Source organism: Myodes glareolus, chromosome 23 (assembly GCF_982192425.1).
Source record: "Myodes glareolus chromosome 23, mMyoGla1.1, whole genome shotgun sequence".
NCBI lineage: Eukaryota > Metazoa > Chordata > Mammalia > Rodentia > Cricetidae > Myodes > Myodes glareolus.
Window position 1 is genome coordinate 47,959,775 of NC_142048.1, and position 23,152 is coordinate 47,982,926.

At 42.6% G+C, this 23,152-nt stretch overlaps 1 protein-coding gene and 1 long non-coding RNA gene across 4 annotated transcripts in view; both read right to left on the reverse strand.

Annotated features, from left to right (window-relative positions):
• Zmat4 (zinc finger matrin-type 4) overlaps positions 1-23,152 on the reverse strand; it is a 364,200-nt gene that overhangs the window by 50,511 nt on the left and 290,537 nt on the right. The window lies entirely within an intron of this gene.
• On the reverse strand, positions 17,287-19,481 carry LOC148118356 (uncharacterized). The gene is made up of 2 exons (XR_015736205.1): positions 19,363-19,481; positions 17,287-17,919 (listed from the first exon to the last, which is right to left on the reverse strand). It is a non-coding gene; the product is annotated as an uncharacterized LOC148118356 (long non-coding RNA).

Sequence of the window (23,152 nt, forward strand, 5' to 3'; positions counted from 1 at the left end):
CAGAACCAAAACTCAAAGAGCAATGTCTTAGAGTGTGGGTCTGACCTCAGGCAGCCACCCAGGAAAAACTTCTGGGGTAGGCGTCCTTGATCTTACTGGTGTTGCCCTTCAGTACAGTTCTTCGCATTGTGGTGACCCCATTAAATTAGGTCATTGCTACGTCACAATTGTAATTTTGCTACTATAATGAATCATAACATAAATACCTGATAGGCAGGATATCTGACATGTGACCCTATGCAAAGGTTGTTTGATCTGCCAAAAGGGGTTGTGACCCACAGGCTGAAAACCACTGTTCTATAGGTTCTGATCAGTAAGCTACACACAGAGTCAGAAGGTGTTTCAAACCAGAACCCCATCCTAACCTATACTCCAAAAACATGGTGGTGCACCTTTAATCCCAGCACTTGGGTGGCAAAGACAGATGGATCACTGTGAGTTCAAGGCCAGCCTGGTCTTCAGAGAGAGTTCAGGACAGCCAGGGCAACAAAGAGAATCACTGTCTTAAACCACCCCCGACTATGCGATAAAAAAAAAACAAAACCAAAAACAGACAAACCACAACTTCCCCATCGGATCATACTTCCCACATTCTTTGAAGCCTGACTTAGGACCAGCTAAGGTGGGTCTGAGGAATGAAAACCAAGTCATTCCTTTAAAAAGAGCTGAGCTTGCATGACCTTTCCACTTCAGAAGGATTATCCTGCTCCCCAAACCCAGAGGCTATAAGTTATCACAGCCAGTATAGAAGTTGTCAGGATGCTTATCCAGGCCTGGTCCATGCTGCTCTTTTATGCATAGAATCAAAATATGAAATTCGGCTTCAGGCAGTAACTCCCTCCGGAGGTCTCCATCAATCTTTTCATAATAAACAGTAACTGCCGTGTGTGAGTTCTCCTTAGAGTTCACACTAATCAAAGGGCTCCTCGTAAAAAATGGAGGTTCGGTTTGGCAATAGGCATAAATATTTATGTTTAAAACTGGGAACTTTTAAGAACATCAACAAATCTAAAGAATATTCTGATCTGCTGCTCTCTGGAAGTTTTCTCGGGCTCCGCAGCCAAACCGAGCCATGGCTGCAATGCTAGCTGCAGGGGCGATGAACTGAAAAGCCGTGGCCATAAATAAGAAAGAGGTAGAGAGAGCCTTCCCCACAAAAGACACGTATTCTCGGTGGGAACTTGGGGATTTATTAATACTTAGCTGAAACCCTAACTACTTTGGAATTATATGGCTCTTTTTCCTCAGGGAACTAGAAAATCTAATTATTGAATCAAAAATGTCAACTTCCTTACGGAATCCATTTCAGCACAATAACACATTAATGGCCTTCTAAAGCCCCCGAGTCTAGTAGGACGGTGTGGGAACAAGACAGAGTTTCTGACTTGGGCGATCCGGAAGGATCTTCTTGAAGACAACACATCGCTGTGTATTTATACTTCCCAGCACAGTGTTTATAAAAACAGATGGGTCTGGAGAATTTAGCAGAATGTGACGCCGCAATGTGTCTTTTCAAGTCTAGCGAAACTGCAGTCCACATGGCTTCAGGCGAATTCACTGCACATTAGAGAAACGGTACTGAGCCTGTATTTTGGTGCCAGGTGTTTTGCTGAATGCCCAGGTGTTGGAAATGATGAGACATCGTATGTTTTATTAGGGAACTATCTGGGGAGAAAGGCAAACAATGAGTTAAGGCTCCTGAGGTCTGGGTACAGAGAAGATCCTTCTAGTCCTCATGAGGGAAGCTACTTTTGCACTGGACAACAGCAAACAGATAGTCACACATGGTCCAAGTACTGACGGCATGCTCCATCCTAAATATGACTCACCTGCCTCTTTCCAAGGCTTAGGGAAAGTCATGGAGCAAGGAGCAGAGAAAGCACGCATGTGTCAGCGGTTGGGTAGGACATCTAAGAAAGAGCATCATCGGGACGTGGTAGCGGTAGCACACCTGAACTCAGAGCAGCTGTGTGTGCCTGAGTACGACCTCAACAGCATGCAGCACGGATGGCCGGGGAGCACTCAAGGCTCCACCCCTAGATGAGGAGCTATTGGCAGTTAATGTCTGCTGGGGAAGGAAGAATCAGTTTTGTTTGGGGATAGGGGCCCCAGCAGATTGGCCTTGGTCCGGTGTATGGCCCCACACTCATGCCCACGTGGGCATCACTAATTGGATTCAGTGGGCTCTGTGGGAAACCTGATTCTAAACAAAAACAGAGGAGGACTACCTGTCTGCAAAGTGCTGCTAGGTAAGGAACGTCTGGTCTAAGGAGGGGAGCGGCATGTGGAGGGCAGAGGAGGAAATGAGAGGAGGAAATCAGTCAGAAATAGAAAATAAAGGAGGGGTTAGAAAAAGCAAAATATCCTTGTCAATCGAGAACTCAACATTCATTAGTATACCATTTGAGAGGAAGGGCTTCAAAGCAAACATCTGTCCATAAACAAAACCTAGCCACACAGTATGCCTGCAAAGTTGAGCTACTATTGCTGCATGAAGTTCTTAAGGTGAAGGAACGCAACAAAACAAAACAAAACAACAACAACATGGACACCAGAAAAGATGAATGTGGTGCCAGTCAGGTTGACACCAGGCTTGACTGCCACCATTTGAGGCCTCACATGGGGAAAGAGGAGAACAAGGTTTTGAATGTTGTCTTCTGATTCCACACGTGCACTGTGAGATGCATGGAGGCATATACACATACACACACATAAATTTCAAGATGCAAAAAAAAAATAAAATAAAATAATGAATCTGTGGGAATCCATCTTTTAAAATTGCTCTTAATTTACCTGAAGGCCACCAACAACCTAGATACTGTATTTTAGTGTTCACAATGTGCATCGAGTTCAAACAAAGAATGAACAGGAGTAGAAAAACACTACTGAAGGATCATTTTCTTTATACGGAGCAGTGCAGTTTTAACTCTATGGTGACAATGGAAATTTAAGGAAGGGATGACCCGCATGTTTTCTTACAGCAACTACGAAACAAATATGAAGAAATATAGGCAGGGAACATAATACAGAACGGTGAGTGTTTCTATTAGCCCACAGTGAGGAGGGATAAGGGTTAGAAAACAGAAAACATGGAACTGTGGGAAATTGACCCTCAGCCAATACAGTGTTTGCTCACCCAGCACGAGGACCTGGACTTGGTTCCCCAGCACCAATGTTCATATCTGGGTGCAGCACCCGGTGATAATGGCCTCAGAACTATGGAAGTTGAGGTAGGGGGACTCCTGGAGATTTCTGGCTACCAAATCAGTGAGCTCCAGTTCAGATAGAGACAAGACACACAGAAGCACATAACCCCCCTCACACACACTACACTACACACACACAACTAAACACACACATACATATACATATATATGCTACACACATACCCCATGCACATATAGCACACACATATATACTGCATACATATCTCCCAAACACCCCCCAGGATATAGATGGAAAATAAAAATAGAAAACAAATGAAACGAATAGAAAAACAAAAAACAAAGTGATATAACTCAATTCAATCACATTAATAAAATTAAATGATTAAAATAAAATAATTAAAATTAAATTAATATCTACATTAAATATAGATAGGTTAAAAAAATCTCAAAATGTTGAAATTGACAGAGCAGATAAAAACCAAGACTCAAATACATAAAATGCATGCTTCAGTTAAAGGCAGACTTTGTATACCTACAGGCTAGAATGAAAGGGGTTGGGATTGATTCATTGAAATAGTAAATTAAGAAAGTTAAAATGCTTCTGTTTCTGTCTGAACAGACTTCATGGCAAGGCACTTCCCAGACATGAAGAGGGCAGTTTACAATGATGAAGGGGAGGATTTCATCACGAGAACATAACTCAGGATGTCACTGAGCTAATAAAGTTTAAGAACAGGCTATATAAAACCCGATAAAAACAAAGGAAGAAAGAGTGAAGACCACAATGATGGGGAATGTTGACACACATTTCTTAGTAGTTGTTAGAAAAATAGAAAAAAATATCAACAGTGTCTAGAAAACCTGAGCAGAAGTGCCAGCTGTCTTGTCCTAATTCATGTTTGTAAACAACTCCATTAGTGCCCACTGGGAGAGACCCATGTGGCGTGTGTGCTGAGCCCCTGTAAACCCCATAAACTTAAAGGGAGTTCTGATGACAATTTAATTAAATTCGAAATAAATCACAATAAGATTTGCAAAGCATCTAAAATATTGCTAAGTCACTCCTGATAAAGAAAAGCAGAAGACAACTTGAACCAAATTAAAAAAAAAAACCCTCCAGATCCAACTGTGAAGGTTTTAGAGATTTGCAGTCTCAGCCCCTTGACACAAGATGACGGCAAGCGCTTCAACCAAACCGAAGAAAGCAAGGGAAACTGTAAGCATTAGGAACAGAGGACAGGGAAACGTCCATTAATAAAACCAAATTCTGGTCTTTGAAGCGATGAATTCAAATACTGCCTCCAAGCACACCGAATGAAGATTAAAAGCAAACAAGTGAACACATACCACCCAAATAAGAGTAGACATCAATTCAGACTATATGGACCAATTTAGAATAGCAGGAAAAGAATTATTATGAGCATTCAATATTCAAATAAATCTTAGGCTATGCGTGAGTCAGACTCAAGTACCAAAGCTAACAGGACAACCACACATCATCAGACACAAATTGGTTATCAAGTTTCCTATGTAGAAAGATGGAAACCCAGGTGGTTGCTCTGGAAAATCCTATCAAATACTAAAGGATTGTGTAACACCGAGTGAACAACACACTCTTGGAAGATGGAGAAGGGAAAACACTGACAGGTGCAGAGAAGGATGTTCCAGAAGTCTCTGCATCCAGGATTAAAATCCCCAGCGAGCTAAAAGTAAGTTTAAAAGTAACTAAAAGGTAGAGAATGCCTATGTAAGTTCTACAGCTAAAATGACATTCAGTGCTAGAATCGTGGACAGTTTCCTCTGATTGGGCAAATAAAAAGCAAGAGCATCACTTGGAGAAGGGCTGCTAGTGTCAAACCTGTGTGTGCTGAGTTCTACTGCAACAAGGTGTGAACTTCAGGCTAGCAGCATTAGGTTTCCCCCTCCCCCCAGAAAACAAAAGGAAATAAAAGGTAGTCAGATTGAAAGGAGGATGTAAAATACTCTTTATTTATAGACACTATTGTTAAATAGAAAGTTGTAAAAAGCCAAGCAAGTGATTACAAAAGAATTCAGTAAAGCAACCACACATAAGATCAATAGAAGAAAATGTATTGCTTTCATAGCTACCTCCAATAGGAAAATGCTATTTTCTAATATCATTATCATTATAATACAGCCCCAAACTGCTTTAAAAATAGGAGTAAGTTTAGCAGTAATGTAGAAGGTCAAAACCAACAAATAATTTTGAGAGAAATCAATAGGAACTGACACAGATACAGAGATCTGGAATCAGGTTCATAAATGGAATCCAGACTGTAGCTCGGTCTTTAGATGCTCAGTCAGCACTAAGTGGACACAGAGAACCAGAGGGCAGGATGGAGCCCTTTAGAGGTAAGGTGAACAGCAATAAAGATCTCAAGGCAATTCAACTGGGAGGAAAGCTTTTCTATGAGTGGATAAATATATGGACACTAACGAAACAATTAGGGTCGGCTTGAGCTGCCAACATACATGAAAATATGGGGATTGGCCTGGTAATGAGGACAGTACAAACCCAGTGACCTGATTCAATCTCTAGAACCCATATAAAGGTACAAAGAGAGGACCAGCTCCACAAAGTTGCCCTCTGATCATCCACATGTGCACACATACACGTCATACACCGCAGTAATAAATAGAATAAAAATTAAGATTATGGCTGTTAATACATTAACATTTACATTTAATGTTAAGTTAATACATTAACATTTACACTTAATGTTAAGTTAATACATTAACATTACACGTAATGATATGTTAATACATTAACATGTAAGAAGCACAGTCTATGAAAGAAACTGCAAAACATGAAAAAGGATAGAACACATTTCATAAAGCATTAAGAAGATTTACTTATGAAAGATGCCATTTAGAAACAGAACAGTGAGTGCTGCCTGAGGAGACATGCATCCAAGGCAGGGCTCTGTCCAGAATGCAGAATTAGCTCTGCCAATCTGTCATTAATACACTACCCAGTATTTCAAACAGCAAACTACTTGATCAGATGTGTCATAAAGGAAGATATAAATATGATCAATAAGCATATGAAAAAGTATTTGGCTTCAATGGTCTCTGGGGAGATGCAAATTAAGTGGATGATTAATCACTATCTCACCTCTAATACAAAGGCTGCCATCAAATAAAACAATGCCAGGCGTGACTAGCCAAGTGAGCAACTAGAATTCACACATTCCCGGGGCTACTGGAAGTGAAGCTCCTTAGAAAAGCCATCTGGTGCTTTCTTCTGAAGTTTTAATCACACACCTAACTGGATAGGGGTTTACTCTAGAGAAATAAAAAGCTGTGCATGGGCCCATGTGTCTGTGTGCATGTATGTCTGTCAGTCTGAGTGTTTGAGTATATGTGTCTGAAAGCATGTGTGTGTGTGTGTGTGTGTGTATGTGTGTGTAAAAGCTGTATCTAGATGTTTGCAGCAGCTTTCATTGTAGTTGCCAAACAATGAAAATGTCCATCAACCTGAGAACTGATAAATTAAGGTATACTTGTATAATGGCATAAAAATGAGAAAAAAAATTTTCAATGTACTAATTAAAACATCAGCGTAGGTGATTCTCAAAAACATTCCACTTTGATAAAACACTGGACACAGAAAGGCAAATTCTTTGTTCTCCCTGAAGAGATAACGGTCTCCTGGGAAGCAGGGTTCAGAATAGCACTCCCTTTGACAGCGGGACCTGACAAGTGAAAATTGGAAAATTTTGAAGAGGTAATGCTTTCTATTTTGATGACGGATGGCAATTACAAGGTATGTTCACTTATCAAAATTCATTATCTCAAATAGCCTAAGACCTGCACTTCACACTTTATTTCTAAAAATGCATGACTAGCTGGGCGGTGGTGGTGCATGCCTCTAACCCCAGCATTGGGCAGACAGAGGCAGGCTGTTCTCTGTGAGTTCGAGACCAGCCTGGTCTACAGAGTGAATTCCAGGAAAGCTGGGGCTGTTACACAGAGAAACCCTGTCTCAAAGAAACAAAACCAAAAGCAATCGAACACACAAATGCATGGGTACAGTTTACACAAAAAGTGCAGCTAACCAGGAACTTTTTGTCCCCTGCCCCCCAAACCTCTTGTTGCTTTTTATTGTCTTGTATTTTTATTGCATTGTATTTATTTTACTGCATTGGCTTACCAGAATACAGACACCCTGTTGATGCCTTGAGAGCATTTCACCACAGAGGGAGATGTTCACACACGTTCTGAATGATAAGTGCTCCATAAAGCTGGAGTCACTGTTGAGCATGATTCGGAATATAGAGATGAGGGCAGTGTGGTGGCTAGTCTTCATTGTCAACCTGACTATGCCTGGAATTAACAAGAACCCAAACACGGAGTGGCACACCTGTGAGGGATTTTTTGCTCAATTTGAAGCAATAAAGTTCCCATCCGGCTCTTTGGTGTGGGAAGATACACCTTTAATCTGGATTTTTTGAGGTGGGGATACACCTACCTCTAATCAGTAATGCGCCATTTGCTGGAAGACTGCACAAGGACATGGGAGAAGGAAGCCTTTGCACTTTGCTGGCTTGTGGCTTGCTCTAGCCTCATTAGCAAGTCCATTCCTTCACTGGCATTAGAGTGTATTTCTCTGGAATTTTGATGTATACTGAAGACTGGCTGAGACATCCAGTCTCCTGGCCTGGAAAATAACTGGATTCTTGGAACTTCCATTCATAGACATCCATTGTTGGATTAGCTGGACCACAGCCTATAAGTCATTCTATTTAATCATGCATATGGAGGGGGGGAGGAAGACAGAGAGAGAGAGAGAGAGAGAGAGAGAGAGAGAGAGAGAGAGAGAGAGAGAGAGAAGGAGGGAGGGAGAGAGGGAGGGAGGGAGGAAGGGAGAGAGATTCCATAAATTCTGTTACTCTAGAGAACCATGGCTAACGCAAACAGCTTTTGATGTTTAATTATCTCTTCCAGTTCCTGATCTTAAATATCCATCAATCAAACTGTCTCATAAGTGGCTTTGTCCTCCTCCAACGCACAATAATTTTGTAACTCAATGTCCTACTACATGCGTCTTAGATAAGCACAGTTGGGCTTTCTCTGCCACTTGGCTCATCATCCACTCATGGCATGACTCTAGAAGCAGATTCCATCATCATGGTAAACAGTTGAGTCTGTGGGGCAGAATCCTGCTGAAATGAGAATGTGCACAGCGCTGGATTTGAAGTGACACACTGGTTCAAAATCCATGGTCCCTTCAGATTGAACCCCAACTTCTGTCTCTGAGTTTTTATTAATCATGCTTCAGCATTCTCTGTGCTCTGATTACCTTATGACAGAATGACCCTTCTGTGGCCTCATCAGTGTCAAGGACAGTCGGAAGGGTGTGTGTGTATATGTGCACATGCATGCATGCGCTACCCCTGACACGCTATAATCCATACTCATATTGAACCTGCTATCCATCAATTCTTGCGAATCTCTTCCACAATGACTTCTGCTAAGACAAACCTACATCCCCTTTACATTTGTACCAACTGCTTAACTGTCACTGGATGTCCCTGTCACATTCTCTCGGTGAATTCTGCCTATTCTTCTTAGGGACATTATACACACTTCAAGTTCTGAGCCATCACAACAGATTGGTACTGGCTGCCTGGAGAGCTCTGAAAGGATTCTGAGTGCCCCCCCCAACCCGGCCCCGGGCAGTAAATGAACATTTTCTGAAGCCAAATTGTCTTATAGTGAAGTGTGGGGACTAAGTGCTATGCTATTTGTAACTATGTCCTTCTAGCTCCAAGGTGCTGGCACAAACTCCTCCAAGGTCAGGGTGGGGACTATGTGGCTAGGCTAGAGCCATGAACAAATGTGTGGATTTAAGGTCACAGGCACAGCTAGCTCAGAGGGTCAGGAGTAAATAAATGGATCAAAAAGGCCCAAGAGGGCCAAGGCCACATTAGCTCTGCTGGACTTCAACCTTTGTCTATGAGACTATGGCTTCAGGAACTGCCCTACAGGCATCTCAGGCTGGCTAAAGCTTCTGTCTCCATGGCAATGATGCTGCATCCTAGGCCGTATGCACAGAAGCATGAAGGGACAGGCCCTCCTGCAGTTCACTGTACTGTCCCTAGGACAGAGACATCGTCCCTGTGAATGCCACTTTCCACTCAGAAGGTAGCTTGCTGGTGTTCTCCCCTAAATCCATTCTTCCTCCTAGCTGCCAGCAAGTCCAGACCCAGAAACCTCAGCCACCTACAGGACTAGCCAGCTCTAGGGCTGCTTGCCTGAGCCCTCTAACAAGCCCTTTACAACACACACAATGGCTTCCTCTTCCAAGCAAAGGGTGACTCACACTGAGTATCAAAAAACAAACAAAACAAAAACAACAACAAAAAGAGAACACACACACACAACTTTTAAAAAAGGATGAGCTTTTGTTAGACTTCATCTTTAAAACCCTTTTTGAATATTAGCTCATTTTACAGATGGGAACACAATGGTTCAAAGACATTAAATTCATAGAACCAATATGAAAAGCCTAGATCTGAATTTACTTACTTGTGATTTCAAAGTCAGTGAGCTTTGGCAACTAAGGACTTTAAAAAAATGAGAGGGAATGGAAGGAAAGGAACCCTACTTATAACAAAAATAACAAAACCTACAAAAAAGAAAATAGCAGCAATAAACATATATGTGTGTATGTGTATACACAAGCACATGTATATATAAATATGCAATATATACATATATGTAAACACATATACACACATATATATGTGTGTGTGTGTGTGTTTGTGTGTGTGTAGTAACTGGCCAAAGTGTTGGGAATAAGCAATTATGAGTGCTCCCCCTTAAATGGGGCATCAACATCAACCCAACCCTCTTCCCACAAAGTTCCAAGAGTATCAACAAAGAAAAAGTATAAGAGCAGGAGGATGGAGAGGAGGGAAGCCTTGAAATGCTATCTTCCAGACATGGCTATCCCACTCACGAACCACGAACTCGCAGAACCTGTCCTATCATGCTGTCAAAGTTCCAGCACAAACGGGGAAGAGGATCTGAGGCCCTACCTATAATGAGGATCCACTGGCAGTGCTTGGGGAGAGAGAGTCAGTTTGGGGGCAGATGTGGCCATTGGTGGGTTACCCATACACTAGTGGATGGTTACTCCTGCCACCCCACCACAGACATTTGCTTATCAGTGATGCTAATAATACCCAGTGGGTTATTAAACAAGAGACAGGGAACAAGAAGGACATGAAATTAGGAAGGTCTGGGGGAGTTGGAGGGGAGTGGGGAATGGGTATAACCAAAATACATTATAAACACATACAATCTTTAAAGAATGAAATATATAAAAAGGCCTTACGATGGCTATGTGAGGCCGATGAAGAATAGTGTCTGATTGTGGCGAGACTTTGGGATCCAGAATAACTGTCAGTTCTCCATCAAATTCCAAGCACTCGGTAAGACCTCAGTTTCCATGGAGGAAATGGGAAGCCATTCAAGGAAAGCAGGAATATGGCTCACACACCCACTCTTAGGCTCCCACAACAGAAATAGCTCCTGTCTATGGGTTGAATCTACAAAACCTTGCTTTGCCATAAACCAGATGAGAGTGTGTAGCAAAGCTGCGATTCCACATTTGAGATGCTCTAAGCACCGCAGAGAGTATCTAAATGCCTTCTGAATTCAACCCATTGCCTACAGGCACAGACTACAGGGTACCAAACAGCTAATTAAACAGAGAACACACACTTTCTAAAACAGTCCTTTCTCTGTTTGAACAGTGAATATGCAAGGTTTTGAAAACCGAATCAGCAAAGAAAACGCTTAACATCCTCAAAAGCAGTTTCCAAACAAACAAAGCCCAAGGAGAGGGAATGCGTTCTCGGCAATTAAAAGGCAATTTTATCCACGCTGGATGTCTGGCCCAAGCAGGGGCTGGGAAGTCAGCTGTCATCAGTGAACACCCAGAAGGGACAGAGCAGTTCAACACTAGAGGAGGGCAGAGATCTATCCACCAGGCAAAGGCAAGTCCTAAGCTTGGATGGTTTGAACAAATCTGCCTCAAAACAGCCTTAATTTAGTTTTAAAGATGATCAATCATTACTCTGATGTTACACTTTGCAACTTAAAAGAAAGCCAGAGAACTGGACAGTTTTGCTTTTGTTTGGGGGATCTGAATGGAATGCCAGGCAAACACAGGCTGTCTGAATCTACCCATTTGAACTGCACTCCAGGGATTTTAGCCACGTGTTAAATACCAACAAATGTGAGAAATGCTTTCTCTTTTGGTCTGATGTCATTGTGGTATAAGTAAAAATGGACAGATAAGAGGTGGGCTGTGCCTTTTACTGTGTATCATGGAGCAGTACCAATGAGGCCAGTGCAGACAGGGAGTGATCAGATTAACATCCGGGAAAACCTTTTCCTGGAATTTATTTTCTCTAGGACACAATTGTTGACTACATACTTCTTCATTCACGAACTGGACCATGTTCTTAAAGGGGAATTGTGGATTATGACATCGAGTTAACAATACATTGAAATAAACCTCAAATATATTCTTGCAAGTTACTGCCTGGGGTCAGGGGGGAAGTGGAGCACTGCACAGGAGGCTATGACCACGTTAGCCATCATATCCCTTCTCTTCGCCTGCTCTATGGGATCTAGGCCAAAGCCTGCACACATGTTCCTTCTCTTCCTGCCCGGGTTATCTGTGATCAAACCATCTTGCATTCCCTGCTCCTCCCGATCTATGGCATCTATAACAAAAGTCAACACACATGACATGTCCTTTCTCGTTCTGTACTTTGCCATTGCTCTCCAAGGCAGCCACTCGAATCTCTTACGATTTCCTCAAAATGCATCAATAGTAGTAACGCCCCCACAGTTGTCAATAAACTGGGATATATGTCTCTAGCTGCACCACCTGAGGTGCCAGGGAAGCGCCCTAACATACCTTCACCCATCTTGTTGTATGAGGCCAAAGGCTCTGAGCTGTAATAGGAGGGACTTGCAAGAGATATGGGTTGAAAAGACAAGAGCAAAATGTCCTAATTGCCATTATAACCACTCAGATTTATAACTTCTTATAACCACTCAAATTTAACACACATGTTCTCCTTTCTGCCTCTTGCCCTCTGTCACTCATACAGACTGGCAAATGTCCCATGTATCTTTGCTCTTATAGCTCATTTGCTGAGCCTTGTTTGATCTGTTGTTCTCAAGATCTCCCAAGTAGTCAGCCAGTGTTCTATGTCAAGTCCTGACTATACACTGCCTCCCTGCTGAGCTGACCTCCTAATAGAGCTAATCCAAACTTAAGCCTTCAACACCAGAAAATAAAATCACCCTCAAGGTAGTGCTACAAGTTTGACTATGAGAGAAAGGCTGTTGAGATTGGGGACTTCAAATCATCACGCCCGTATGCCTACCTGCTCTATACTCCTGGCAGCTTCATACTGACATCTGACAGCTGACGGCCCCACTGTGACTTCCACAGGCGACTTTCCTCATGAACACTTGATAGGAGCCTCACAATGCAAATCAACAATCCAATTAGTGTCACCTGCTTAGAGTCTCACATCCGACTACCTTATCCAATCCAACAGAAATCAGCAGAATCCACAGGCTGAGGAGGGTACTCATAGCTTTTAGAAACCAAAGGCCTTGTATAAATACTTGAAAATGACACTCCTCCATAATCACCAGATACACTGGGCCTCAGACTTGGGGGAGGGGAGGAAAGGATAAGAGCCCTGGTGATCATTGTAAGGGGGAGAAGTCTATACTTTTACCACTCTATACTTACTGTTTAACCATGATGTGTCTTTGTTGCCTAATCTATAAAACAGAGGGGAAATTAAAGGCCATTCATACTAGCTCATATTAGAATTAAATATATTAGGAGTATGTAACATAGGAGACACAAAGAGTTCCATGAATGTGACAATGAGTAAGGGCATTTTATTTAAATTCATTATTTTTCTTAGCTTCCAAAGAATTAAATTTCATGGTGGCGTTGCTCAGATTTGTTCTTGGTGGTTTTGCCCTCTGCACTTCTCCCCACTCCCAATAGGCTACTTTCTACATTCATGGCCCACGTGACTTGTGCCTTTCCTGCATTTCTGAGCACGCTCATTCCTCTCCCTTGACCTACAGAATTCAGAGTCTACACCTATCCTCACAGCCCCTTGTTGATAGGCACACAACTGGAAGATGGCTATTGTCAGTCATGATGATCTTACACTTGAACAAGAATGGCGATTCCACCCGTGAACAGGAAACTTCATAATAATTTAATGGTCTAGAAAGAGCACTCACTTTGTAGCAGGCAGATACAAGGCATCCTGGCAGGCTGCCTTCTCTACAGATGCTCTTCACTCCCTCCTTTGACAGGTCACATGCGTCCTCATTTACTCATCAGCCTATCCATTTGCTGAGCTTGGAGCTGAGTGGAAAACGATCTCTAGTCTTCATTTAAAACTATATTTTGGAAACACTGTGAGACGAAATGATGACATGAACTGCTTCTGGCAGCCTTCCTGACACCATGGATCTCAATGTATTTGGCTTTCCGTGTTTTAAATTGAGCGTTTGAGGCTACTGAATATATCAATAGCTAAGTTCATAAGCCAAATATACCCCCAAAGCAGGAGGGTGCATTGAAATTAGCATAACTGAATCATCTTTTATACTTAAGAGCACATGTAAACGCTTATCTGAAAAACTGGGTTTTTGTATACTTGAGGGTTTTATTCCTTTTATCAATAGCCACTCCTAACAGTACCATTTTGCTCTCTTGTGTCCTTATGTATGATGATTCCCTGACAGACTCTGATGTGTTCAAATGGACCCCACTGTCAACACTCAGAGGGCTTTTAAGCTTAAATGCCTAGGTTTGCAGATCAACCTGCATCCAAGGTCTGCAGCTAAGCAAGGCAACCTTGCGTGTCCTCCTTCAGCTTTTCCATAGAGAAATGGGGGATATGAATAGGAGGCCGGGCAATGGAGTGAAACCAGCACTCGAACCAGTTAACTGAGGTATAGCTCTATCCATTCATCTGTGGTATCTAGGAGCAAGGGCATTTCATACTTAGCATAGCTCTGTGCATGTGGCTCACACACACGCATGTGTGTTCCTAAGTATAACCTGCTCAGTCTGTGTAATGTTACTTTTATGTTTGTTGTCAAGGCTTACTGTTTGGCACTGGACAACCAGTTGGTGTGCTCTTCCCTGGGGAAGACCACCTCTCCCACTCCCAAGTTACCTGTGATTCGTTGTATAGAGTTACATCTTCCTGGCATTTCCCCATCCAGTTTGGCATAGTCATTGGTATCATCCTTGTTCCACTCAAGTTTGGGCAGTCATATTGCTGAGACTTTATGGGTATAGTTTCTAATATTACTAGGACACACAATCTCACAGCGAACTTCCTGATCCTCTGGCCCTTACAATCTTTCTGCCCCTTCTTCTACGGTGTTCCTTGAGTTTTAAGTGGAGGTGTTTTGTAGATGTGTCCATTGAGAGTGGGCTACATAATTCTGTATATTTTGATTGGTTGAGGTTTTCTATAGTGGTTTCCATCTGTTTCAAAGAGAAGTTTCCTTTATGAAGGATGAAGACTACTGGACCAATGTTTATATATTGTTGTTAGCAAGTACACTGGTTTAGTAAACTGGTGGTTGTAGATTCTCTCCCAATAACCATGACTTCACTAGCTCTAAGTAGCTAGCTAGGTTTCCAGTACCAGGTATGGTTTCCCCCTTGTTGAGCAGGTCCTATGAAAATTTAGGGTCCCTGATTCTCTTAACAATAATTTTTCTTCATTTTCTCTCTACTTTATTTTAATTGTTTAGCACTTTGGACTCCTATGCTGCTTGGGTATAAAATGCTGGAGAGGAAGGAATAGTTGTCTCATTCATGTATTTCCAACACTGTTTCATGCATTTCCAATGATCCGACACACAGTAGACATTTCATTGAGATCTATACTTACTGCTAATTAAGAGGACTACATTGCTAACACACATACTTGAATACAAATATATACATATACAAATACATAGCTATACATAAACATACTTATATATATTTATGATGCAGATATAAGATGGCATTCAAGAAACAGAAGAACTAAATTTCATAGATAAAATTGGAAAATGTCACCAAAGACAGCTTTCCAACATTTATAGATTTTTTATAAAATATGTGCTCAATAAAACTATATAGTGACACCGTATAATTACATACTTTTGCATCAAAAGGGGTCAAAGGGTAAGAATGACAGACCTCAGTTCCTCTCCAAGTTCAGAGGATTCTCTTTGACACAGTCCTCTGCTGAGTCCATGTTCTTGAGTGTGTTTATTCCTCATATCCATCTCTATGCAGCTCCACTGTAGACTCCATGAAGGGACCACGGAGCTATACTGAGTTCCAGGAAAGAGAAGCCTGGAGATGGATCCCATTGCCAGTGTGAATTACTGGTTAGGTACTCTGAGTTCCAGAGAAGCAATACAACGGATCAAATGGGCGAGGGCCTCCTGGGGCTGCTGGATGCCAAGGAATGCTGGAGACTCCAACTCACAGAGACTATCGGGTTACTGTACAGGATAGGGAAGAGGTGAAGCTTTGCGGCTTTCACCTCAGCAGCTTAAAAACCAAACAAAATGAAAAATAAAAAACCCTTTACAAAGTCCTTCATCAAGGGCACCAACAAGCCCCAGGAGTAATTTCAGAATTTTTCTCAAGGTATCTTGTAGTGAAGAAATTAATGACTTAATTTTTATGATGCTGCAGACCATACTTTTATAAACCTCAACAAAAAGTTTAACTAGCCCAAGAATCAAATAAAAACAACCACATGAAATCCAAGCAGAAGGTTTTCTCATAAAACTCGGAGACTTGGAGTGGCAAACTGAGAATTTCTAAATGTTCACCCTCAGTTTCTGTGTGCAGATGAGTGACGTCATCTTCCCTGCTCCCCTGCCCACCAGTGCACTGACCCTTCACCTAGTCCTCTCTGGACCTCAGTGCAATGGATGCTACCCAACAGGTGCCCGCCATATTCTCCTCTCAGTCAGACTTGACTGGCAAGGCCTATTCTAAGGGGCTAAGCTTCATCAGTCTGACCTGCCACCAGCCCTTCATGCCTGACCAAACCACACGCAAACACAGCTGAAGATGGCGAACTCACAGCTGAGATTTCTTTTCTGTGCGCACCTAGTTTTCCTTTCTTGGTTCTGTTGAAGGATTATTGACTTGGGATCCACCTGTCCTCGTGACTCTAAACTTGCAGCTTTGGACTTTGACTTCCTGCAAGTCTCTCATCTTGCCAGTCTATCAGATTATGTGTGGGAAGGAAAATCATATACTCACTGTGTCCACTGAGCCCACAGAGCCCAGACTCAGGGAGGAAAAGGACCATGGGAGTTTCTATACATCCAGGCACATAGAGCTGCAGCTCCAGAGCTCAGTCCCTCCATCCCAACCTGGCTATTTAAGCAGTTGTTAGGTAATGAGGCATCTCAGGTCTTTATTAGACATTTTTGATTAATGCAAATCATTGGAACGGGTTCCTATTCCTCAATACCTTAAAAAATGAAATTATAAGGAATCTAAAAAATAAATTCCCACTACCATATGGAGTCTAGCATTTAGAAAACTTCCATTTTATATAATAATTTCAGAAAACCGAGAAATGACTCACCAACAAAGTTATAAAGAAATATAAAGGCCACCAGAATAACATCTTCCATGTTTGCATAAAGGGCACTTGAGAGTTAGCTTATGTTTGATCTTAAACCACACTAACAACCCTTGGGAGTGCATCATGCTTTAGGTAGACACACTGTTCCAAAGTCAAAGTGGGTCCTAGGAGGGATCTGTGCAGAGTCTCATTTTCTCTGTAAGAGTACGACAGTTATTACACACATGTCCTCATCAAGTGGGTGAGCCACCACTCCACATACATGCTTTTGACACGTCTATCAGGGAGACAAAACATCCAACTGAAGTGGAGATGTGTTGTAACATGAGGGCCGGCTTGTTGGGGTTTCCGTCCCGCCCGGTACCCCAACAGCCGGCAAATCCCAAAGAGAAATTACACACAGGACTCCATAAGGTTATAAACTGATTGGCCCATTTGGTCAGGCTACTTATTAGCTCTTATAACATATATTACCCCATTATCCTTATCTATTTTAGCCACATGGGCTTAGTACCTTTCTCAGTGTGACAGCTTACATGTTGCCTCTTCGGTGGTCTGTGCAGGAGTGGCAGAGAGAGAGCTTCTGCTTCCAGAATACTCCCAGTCTCTTTGCTCCACCCCTACTTCCTGTCTGGCTTTCCCGCCTATACTGCCTGCCTGGCCAATCAGCGTTTTATTAAAATATGATTGACAGAATACAGATAATTCTCCCGCACCATTTCCCTCTTTTTTTTTTTTTTAAAACAAAGGAAAATACCCATAATCCATTTGTTGGGAATGTGGGCGTAGTATTTCAGGCTACTTCCTGCTGGTTGGGGGCGCTGATAGTCTTAAGGGGACCTAAAGAAAATTTAGAATTATCATCAAGTCCTGACTGGAGTATCCTGTGAGTCTTGATCATCTCAGGCAGCAGTCTTGAACCTGTTCTGGATGAAGAACTCAGACATCTGGGCCATCTGTTCCTGTCGGAGATTTCTCAGGTGGCCTTCCTTGATCATACTGGATTTTTCTTAACTCAGAATAAATCCAAAGCCTCTCGTTTTCTGTGGAAACAAAAACAAAATCTCTTCTCCAAAGTAACATACCTTTTGACTTCAGTTTTGAAGCCAAGGTATTTTCAAAATGTCTATCTTGGGTTAGTTCAGCAGCATTTATAAACAAAAGTCTTTTAGCAGCTGTTGCTCCTTCCTCAGCATTCAAACAATTAAAAGAGAGCATAATAGCATACAGTATCAAGATTCTCTGTGTATTTTCCATCTTTATGCGACTTTGTTACAACCTCTATTTCTCTTATTTTTACTTTTAACTTTTTGAGACAGGTTCTCTGTATATCTTTGTCCTGGAATAACTCTGTAGACCAGGCTGTCCTTGAACTCAGAGATCTCACTGTCTCTGCCTCCCCAGTGCTGGGATTAAAGGTGTTTGCTACCACACCTTGAAATCACAGAGATCTGTCCGTCTCTGCCTCCTAGGCATTGGGATTGAAGGTGTCTGCTACCACACCTTGAAGTCACAGAGGTCACTCTCTACCTCTGTCCCTTGAAGTAACAAAGGTCAATATACCTTTGCCTCCCAGGCATTGGGATTAAAGGTGTGTACCACCACACCCTATTTCTTCCTTTCTTTCTTTTTTATTTTTAATGACTTTAACCTTAAGCCTGCATATATTTTTAACACAGTGTAAACCAGTTAGAGGTTTTCTTTCTCTTTGAATCTCTCTTTTTCTGACTACATAAGCCTTTAATTTACTAAGCAATATGGAGAGCCGTGGCTTTGACGGCTAGATCCAGCTCATTTTTTAACTTTCCAGCCTCACGACTGAGATACCAGCCAGAGCTGTGTTCACTGCCACAACTCTATGGTGTTTCAAGGTCCTTGCTAGCAAGCAAACTGCAACATTTCGTTCACAGACCACACTCAGTAGGACTGCCTGCCTGAAAGTGTCAGAGATTGCCTTGGCAGGACAGCCCAGAAAGCCGACATTTTAAAACAGCACAGCTTTTTTCCTGCTACAGCTTAAAACCGAAAAGCATGCATTCAGCTTTTCATCAACACCGTTTAAGTGCTTCGCGGCAGGACCTCTTAAAAGAGCTGCAAGGTTTTGCAGCTAAAGCTGAGTCAGGAAGCCTCTCTTAGATGAGAGCATTTGCTTGCCTCTAGCAAACAGAGCAGACCCGAGAAATTGCTGCTACCAACAAACCATGCATAATGCTGTTATTTTGTTCTAGAATTACTTCCCAAGCTGTCTCAGGCTTTATGTGGATACAGTTGTCCACACGTTGGCGCCATTTGTAACATGAGGGCCGGCTTGTTGGGGTTTCCGTCCCGCCCGGTACCCCAACAGCCGGCAAATCCCAAAGAGAAATTACACACAGGACTCCATAAGGTTATAAACTGATTGGCCCATTTGGTCAGGCTACTTATTAGCTCTTATAACATATATTACCCCATTATCCTTATCTATTTTAGCCACATGGGCTTAGTACCTTTCTCAGTGTGACAGCTTACATGTTGCCTCTTCGGTGGTCTGTGCAGGAGTGGCAAAGAGAGAGCTTCTGCTTCCAGAATACTCCCAGTCTCTTTGCTCCACCCCTACTTCCTGTCTGGCTTTCCCGCCTATACTGCCTGCCTGGCCAATCAGCGTTTTATTAAAATATGATTGACAGAATACAGATAATTCTCCAAGAGTATTCTGGGAAGCAGGGGTTCCTCTCAGCCACTCCTGCGCAGATCACTGAAGAAGCAACATGTAAGCTGCCCCCGCTGAAAAAGGTATGGAGCCATTGTGGCTAACATAGATCAGAATAATGGGTTAAGATAAGTTATAAGAACTAATAAGAAGCCTGACCTAATGAGCCAATCAGTTTATAACCTTATGGAGTCTTGTGCGTGATTTTCCTTGGGACTTGCTGGCTTATTGGGGTACTGGGCCAGACAGAAACCCCAACAAGCCGGCCCCACATGTTACAATGTGTGACCTACTTCACTTGGAATCAACGGAGGGATGCCATTCACCAACAGCACAAACACAATTTGATTCAGGGTCTGTCCCTGGGAAATGGCTGAATCTCATCCAGATATAAAATCTGATGCTGTGACGTGAGGTTCTGAATCTTTGAATAGATCTTTAAGCCAAATTTACGGGCTCTATAAACAGAAAATAAGGAGGTGACAAGAGATGGACACCGGAAAAGACCCAACTTTGTGACACTCGGGCCCTAGGGCTTTTGCCAAGTTCTGTCCATGTAGGTACATGGTGCTTAAGAGCACACCTCTTTGCGTCACTACGTGACAAACACACTTAGCATTTCAGAAAGACCCACACTGATACCTGCACTTCCTTTGCATCCTGGGAATGAGGGTTGGTGCTTAATTGAAAGGTTCCTTTCAGAAATGCAGAAGATGTAGAAAACTCTGTTTTCAAGTTGCCCGGAAGTGGTTTTAATGGAGCGTGTAATAGCTTACGTGACCATGCTCTTTCATTTCAGCATAAGCGCATAAATATTCCACTCAAATGTTGGAAGTCTATTTGAGACAAAAATAGAAGCCCAGCATGCGAGCCACAGCATTATTTAGGTTGTGGTCCATTTAAACTACATCAGTGTGTCACCATTAATTGTGTCCGCCTGGGAAATGTACACATTATCTGCGGGATGCCTCTAATCTCTGAAACGTACAGTTTGATGTCTGCTGCGTCTACTGACATTTAGAAAGACATCATTCTGTCCTACACTGTGTCAGTGAAGGATTCCCCTCAGAAGAGAACATTTGTACTGTCTTATTCTGTGGATTAGCAGGGAAGACTGGTAAAGATGCAAAGCGAAAAGTTTGGAGTATTCAAACAAGGTTTCCCAAGAGACGTTAACAATAAAGCTTTACGATCATCCATTTCAGCTGTACAGACCATCGGCTGCACTGTGGCACTGAAGCAGACGGAGCAGGGCATGAGTGACCCTGTATGGGAGAAAGCTGATTTCTCAGCAAGAATTTCTACGAGCTGACTCACCATCAAGGGCAAGGCAGCATGGTCCAGCACAGGAGAGATGACATTCCTGACCTGGGCCTCCAAAGAGGCCCATTTTCCTGCCTTGCAAGGATGAAGCTGGTACTGTTTACATCACTGGGTTATTGTGGAGAAGAAGAACGATGCAGCAGATTCAACCTGCTAAGCAGAGTCACGATAGGCCATGCACACTCCCTATACTCACTATACACGTCTGAGCACAGACAGACACAAGTGATGTTCACACTGAGAGGCATCCCTGCTAGGCTGCTTGTGTCTTCTTGCTCAGCAGCCTCAGCAGCAGGCTGCAGGCATCACTTCTTACAGCTCCACATCCTTCCTACATCCCCCACCTTCCCCTCCACTTTGGACTTTGGACTTTGCAAGTCAAATAACAGCTCTTAATTCTTGCCTCCAGCTCTATTTTCTGAGGGAGTCCAGGAATAAGTATGCTTCTAAGAAGGGCTTGATGCAGCTTTAAATCGAAGCCGCTTTACAATAAGCTAAGAGCCCTTGGCTCACTACCCTTTTTCTGGATTAAGTACAAAAGGAAAAAAAAAATAATGTACCTGTCGTCTAAAAGCGTATTTGAGGAAAGCTTCAGCTTTTTACAAACTTTGGCTTTGGCCTTTCTAGTAGCTGGTGCAAAGAAGAAAATACCAGACTCACAAGCTAACAACGGTTAGTAGTAATTTTATCTGGGAAAAATGTCTGAGCTGTTACTACATCCTGAGCTTTGGCTTGAATTTATTTTAACAGGTTTTTTTTTTTTTTTTTGGTTGTTGTTGTTATTTCTGTAGTATGGGAATTGCCTCCTACATGCTAGGCAAGTGCCCCACCACAAGCCACACCCTAGCTTGTGTTCAGCATTGAGAAGAATTTATCCTGCTCTCTACTCAAACTCCTAGAGAAAAACACAGCATCACAACCATTGCATCAGAAAGTTTATACACACACATACACATGCATGCATACACACGCTGTGCTCCTGTGTGGCTTCTTTAATACCAACCTAGCTAGAGACCACAGCCAGGCACTACACATAGGCTCCACAATGGTGATTACACAAAGTTTCCTAGAAACCCAAGTACCCCTTAGATTCACACATCTGAGCCCTGAAGCTTGGGTACAGGCAGGGCTTATGAAATTTTGCAAGCATCTGACCACCAATGTTTGGATGTGGGTCTTTTCTAACACTTCAACCTACAGGCTATCTTCAACGTTGTTATAATTTTAATAGCAGAAATCAGTTCTGAAGGAAGATTCTAAATGTTACCACGCAATGCTGGGCCACTTCATAATAACACCATACATTCTATTTCAGGGCTTCGAAGACGTGTCTCAAACTCAAACAAAGCAGAGAGTCATGGCAGAGCTGAGCATTCCTTCAGCGGTTAGCTGTGCACATACTCTAAGGTTGCAATGGCCTCCTTAGGGGCAGAGCGTAGCATGTGGATGTAAGATGTGTAGAAGCAGACGCCATGGTCCCCTGTGACAAAACTCAGGGCACACTCCAGAGGAAAAGCCACCCAGCATAGGGACGCACCATCAGACTGCTCACAGATGCAAAGTGATTATTGAATATGTACCCACTGAAGAAGTTCACAATCAATAAAATGCTTTCTTTTGGCTTTCAAAAAAAAGAATTTAACATATTTACTTTTTAGACAGGGTCTCATGCAACCCAGTCTATCGGAAATTTGCTATGTGGCAGAGGATTATCTCAAACCTATAATGCCCCTGCCTCCACCACCCAAGTGCTGGGATTACAGGACTGGCATGCCTAGTTTATGTGATGGTGGGAATCAGACTCAAGGCCTGTGTGCCCTTGGCGAGCACACCACCAGCTGGGTCACATCTCCAATCCCATGGGCCGCATTTCTAAACAGAATTTGTCCCCTTCCACTAACAGCTTTGTTGCAGACAGTTTTCTTGAAAGGGGAAAGCAGACAATAAGACTCACAGCATGGGTTGAGCCCTGGGATACTGCTTCAACTCTGACTTCTCTCGCTACATTAGTAGGGGTAACTGCAGTAGGCTGGATGCTCAGAAATGAACTCACTACAGCTTTCCAGCCTAGTATGGACTATGAACAAACATTCTTACTAGGACTTTTCATGTTCAACATTTAGATATTTGAAAATATCTACCTGATTACAATGAAAAGGAAAACACTGTGCCCGGGATGGGCAGGACAAAGGAAATGGGAGGTGAGGTCACCATCGCCAAAGAGAGCCCCAGAGGAGCTCTGAGCCAGAGGATGGCAAAAGCAA